A 5,581-nucleotide genomic window follows, 5' to 3' on the forward strand; every position below is an offset into this window, starting at 1 on the left:
ACCGAGGGGGTTACTCGAGAAGGTTTCCGGAGGAGGTGTCTACTGAATGAATCTTAAAACCTGAGTAGGCATTCTCCAGGGAAAGGGGAGGGGGGAGGGTGCTCCATGCAGGAGCGAATGTAAAGCCATGAGTATGATTCAGCATAGCACACGCTGAGATTGTGAATAGCTCAGCATGGCTGGAATCAGAGGGGGAGGTGCCCTTCTTATAGACCAGGAAGCTGAGGCTCAGAGAGGTAAGTAACTTTCCCATGGTCTCATGGGCAATATGTGGCAAAGCCAGAATTTGAACCTGTAACCCCCACAGAGGATGGGTCAAGCCTAGGGGATGGTGGGAGATAAGGCTAGTTAGCAAGGCCAGGGCAGACCCAGGAGAACTTGAGGAGCATGTGGGCAACGGGGAGTAACTTGATCAGGCATGAGTCCATTCCTAAGATTTCATGACTCAAGCTCTCGGGAAAGATTTGCTGAGTGAATGAATGAACACTCTGCCTAAGCTCTCTCTAAAAATCAAAGCAGAGACCAAAGCGGGGGCTAAAAATGGCCACTCTGAAGCAAAATGATGGCATTGGTGAAGCTTGTTACTGGTCAACTTCTGTTTTCCTTTCAAACCCCTCTCCTATGAGCCCTAATCCACAGACCATCGAGTTACCCCCACTGCTTTGTTAACTGTGACAAGTTTCCCACTATTTCTCCACCAAGGTTCTTTGCCTTTGAATACGACTCCCTAAAAACAGAACAGACTACAGACACCATACTGATGTGGTTCAGTGTATCAGGTGAAGGGAGATTTTAGGGCATTTGCTTAAAAAGAAAAACAATCCTGTCCTGATTAAATGGTCCATGAATTTGACTTAAAGTGGTATTTTCAATAAAGGAGTTGAAAGATGTACAATCAAAACAACAAACAATGGTATTACTAAAAATCCGACGTGACAAAATGAGAGGACACTTATCTTGAAGCCACTTGTTGGTTTGCGATCCCAGCTCTACCACTGTATCTGTTAGCTTTGTTGAAGCAGTGCTGCGTAACAAACAACCCCACCATCTCAGAGGCATATGATGACAAAGATTGGTCGCTCGTGTTCCATGTCATCTAAGGCTCGGCTATAGTGCTGAGTCTCTGTAACTCTGTTGCTAGCCACAAGTGGACTTGAATCTTCTTCATCTGTCACATTCTGTGACTCAGGCTAGAAGAGCAGCCTCCGTCGGACACGTGACCAGACTCTCCAGAGGACTGGTGGAAATATGCAATGATTCTTAAAGCTTCTGCTCATAACTAACACACTGACACTTCCACTCAGATTTCACTGGCCAAAGCCCAACATCAATGAGGTGGGGATGTGCACTCCGCCCACCTGCAGGTGAGTTACATGGTAATGGATGTGAATCTATACTCTTATGGGGAAGGCGGTAGTGATGAATAGTTGTGAGAAAAATAAAGTTGATTATAGCCACTTGCTGACCCTGTTACTATACACAAGCGACTTAACCTCTCAGAGTCTGTTTTCTCACCTATGAAATGCAAATAATAATGCCTCCTTTACAAAGTCACCCTAAGAACTACATTAAATAATGATTATAAAAGACACTAGCACAGTGCCTGGGATATAATCAGTAGGTCCTCGTTTTTCCTTACCCAGTGGCTGGCGGTGTATCAAGACGTGAGGTGGAGGTTTCCCAGAGCAGCGCTTCTTAAATTATGTTTGTTGAAGGAGCAACGTTTTGTTTTGTTTACTCCCAGCTGGTACTTTTGTAAAACACAATAAAAATGAGTTGCTAGAAAAATAAAATAAAAATAGAGACATAAAATTCTAGCCCAATTTTTTATTATTAGAGTCAACAGATTTATCAAATTGCATCCCACAAGAGACAGCGGAGGTCACCGACGGTCAAGTTCCAAAAGTACTGATCTCATAAGACTTGTCCCTTCTCCTGTAATCCCTCCACTGCCCGGCCTGACCCTAGAGACACCAGCCACGGGAGGAGTGTGCTGAATTCCATGGGAGGTTGAAGTTTCCACTTGGATCAGATAGAATTGTTAACCCCTGAAAGTAGGGCTGTTTTTAATACCTAAAAGTGACTGAGTAACGATAATGCATCAATATCCGTTCATTGATTGTAACAAATGTACCATACTAAAGTAAGACGTTAAGAATATGGCAACTCTCTGTACTATCTTCTCAATGTTTCTGTGAATCAAAAACTGCTCTAAAAAGTAAAACTCAGTTAAAACCTTTGTCAAAAGTGATTGAAAATCTCTGGGATCTGTCGGGGATGCCTTGGAGGGGTGGGGCATCGAGAGCCAACAGAACATATTGGAAGGCAGGGGAGAGAGAAAAGGAAAGCTGTTTCTGGTGTGTACCCTAAGATGCCAGTGCATCAATATCAGGTTATATTAGGGATCCGTGCAGATGGAATGGTTCTTAAAGTATGACAAAACTGAATTTTCTGGGTTTTTTTTTTCTTAACCAAATGTAGTAAAACTTATCAGCCTTTCTTCTGTTTCAAGTACGGTGATACGAAGATGAACAAAGGCCCTGAATTTGATTATCTGGGGGCCTCTTGTTGTCCCTGCCTTCATTTCCCTATTTCTGGTATCAGCTCCTTCATGTTCCTTTTGAAAAACACCCCACCCTACTCACCATCCAGGTGACCCAGGTAGGACTGAGTCCAGCCTCCACCCTACCCTGAACCATAGATCCGACATGATCCAGGTCTGCCCAATCCCCCAGGTCAGAGTGATTCACTCTGTGGTGGTCACACATTCCACATTAGTCCAGTGAGTTCAGTCCAGGACTGGAGGAGAAGCTCTCTTTCAGCTATGTGGTTGGGAGGGAGCTATAGGGCCCCCTTCTGATGGGAGTTCTACCAGGGAGTCCACCTGGTAAAGAGAACTACCTGGAAACAAAACTAACATGAAGGAAAACAGAAAAGAAAGTGCTAAATCCTTTGAGCACCTAGATCCAGCCCTACCTGACCCAATACCCTGGGACCTTTCAATTATGTGACCCAATAGTTTCTTTTCAGTTGTTGGTTGGTTGGTTGATTCTGGGTTTTTGTGTAAGCCAACTTCAGATGGGTTCTATTCCTTGCCAAGAGAAACCTGATGACAAATTTTGCATGAGTCTCGCCCCTGAGCTAATTTGATCAGGGAGACAAACGTAAAAAGGAATATAACCAAAATGCCAGCTGGCCTCTCCTGGCCCTTAGAGACACAGGTGCCTGGCTCAGGCATCCTCATTCCAAGAGTACAACACAGCTTCTTCTCATTCCCAGAGATGGGCCACTTCCTGGGCCCTTCTGCCCCACACCTGGGGCTGAGGCTTTGCTCTCTGTGTCTATTCTAAATCCACTCAAAAGCAGAATCTGAACTTTACCAACTTCCCAACATACTCAAAAGTATTTGTGAGTGATACAGGCTTACCTAAAAGATTTTGCAGGGAAGATGAGGGAGGCTTCGTGCACATCCCACAGGGATCAACTTCAACCTTCAGTTCCAGACCTTCCCTCCCCCGCAGCCCCCCCCCACCCGCCCTTCTGCCACCCCTGTGGTGGAAGGGAGCAGAGGGACTTGCCCAGCCTCTGAGGCCTCTCCCTGGCCCCACCCCAAGTTATTTCCCCATCCCTGATCCTAACCTCCCAGATCTGCAAACCTCTTTCCTCTATTACGCAAAGTGACTTAACTTTGGCTTCTGCCTGGAAGCTGTTGATTCACAAACACACAGAGGTGCTTGGCAGAACAAAAACGTGCCTGTTAACTTAATCCACTCTCTTTAGAAGCAATTTGGGTGATAAGCAGGAAAAGAAAAATTTATTACACACAAAAAATGTTAAAACATAATACAATAAATACTGCACTAGGTAAAGCTGGGCAAGGTGTAGAGAGGAAAGGGGAGGGGACTCGTGGACTCTGCCCAAGGGGGCTCTAGGAAGGCTTCCCGGAGGAGGTGACATTCCACTGCATCTTGAAGCTAAGGCAGTTTTGACTGGCAGAGAATAGAGGGAGAATGTGACCAGCAGAAGGAAGCATACAGACTAGAGTGCAGAGACGGGAAAGTTCATGGTCCATGTGGGAAGCACCTTGTGGAGAGTGCCCAGGACACAGAATGCCTATTGAGGGGCCGGGAAGTAAGTAGGGTGAGGTTGTGGGGTCCCATTCCAGCAGGGGCTTGGATGCCCGTGAGCACCCAAAATGGAAGGAAGCTGCTAGGAGATCTTAATCAGAGCAGTAACACAGCCAGAGCAGAGGTTGTTTCAAAAGATCAGGCTGGTCACCAGTTTGGAGAAGAAGGTGGGAGGCTGCCGGAAACGGGTAGAATTGATGAAGCAATGATTCAAGCTAGAAATGTAGGCAATCTGATGGGACTGGGCAGGGGAGTGTCTAGACACACCCCAGAACTTGGTGGCCACTTGAAGAGGGAAGGAGAGAGAGGCTGGGAAAAATAATTATCTGTCTCCCCTTTATGGTGTGGGCCCTGACCAGTGGGTCTAGACTTTTTCGATCTCTGCATTCTCAGCTCAGCACCTGGCACAGGGAGGGCGCTCACCGAGCACCGTGCATGTGCGGGCATGAATGCACGGGTGCTGACTGATGAGCCTGGGGAGTGGGGGTGTTCTGTCCTGAGCACTGAGTGAGAGGTCACCCCACTGAGATGGATACCAGAGCAAGACCCAGGTTTCTAAAAGAGCAAAGGAGAGTGTTTAGAACCTGCTCGTGGGCAAGGATACCATAGACCAAGATGAGCGTTGAGAAAGGATTTGCTGAGGAGTCCCAGCCTCCGTGGGGAAAGAGGTCACCAGGTGAGCAACCCCGTGGGTGGGAAGTACTTGGGGTGCTAACCATGGCGGGGCAGGGCAGGCTGCAGAAGGATTCTCAGAGATCCACCTTATTTGGCAGTCAATCAGACAGACAAGCTAAAAGGAGCCTCGAAGAACCAACCAGGCGGCAAATCCCAGGCAACATTCCATTTCCGCCACGCCGAAGAAAGTTAATGCTGCCGAACAAACCAGCCCAGAACACGGTGGCTTGAAAACCAGAGGCGGTGACTCTCGTGCAGAGATGCAGGTGACCGTAGCCAGGCCGCCGGAGGAGGGACAGAGCCGCGCAGCCTGCACTTCGGCTGGGCTTGGCTGGGCTTGGGTTCGGGCTGCAGGTTTGCCTTGGGGCCACCCCCCAGGCTTCTCAACTGCCTTCCAACAGTGGCACGTTCTCGTGGCAAACTGCAGAAGCACAAGAGGCCACACCAAACCACACAAGCACACGAGGCCTCTGATCAAGTCTTATCCGCTACCGTCCCGTTGGCCAAAGCAATGCTATTACAGTGGAGTGAAGAACGGGGACCCATAACCCAGTCTATCACATACCACCTTCCTCCCCGAGAAGCTCCAGGCTCCCTCTGGTGCCGCCAATAAGGCTCAACTGTCATGCAAAATGCTCCCACCGAGAGGGGCAAGCACCAGGATTCTGAGAAACCACAGCTAATGGAGGTCTAGTTAACTCATCCACTTATTCATACAACCCACACATCTGAAGCAATTAGAAGTCCTTTAAGGAAGGTTAAGTTGAGGGTCTAAGAAA

This window comes from Halichoerus grypus, chromosome 14, assembly GCF_964656455.1.
Source record: "Halichoerus grypus chromosome 14, mHalGry1.hap1.1, whole genome shotgun sequence".
In the NCBI taxonomy this organism is placed as follows: Eukaryota; Metazoa; Chordata; class Mammalia; order Carnivora; family Phocidae; genus Halichoerus; species Halichoerus grypus.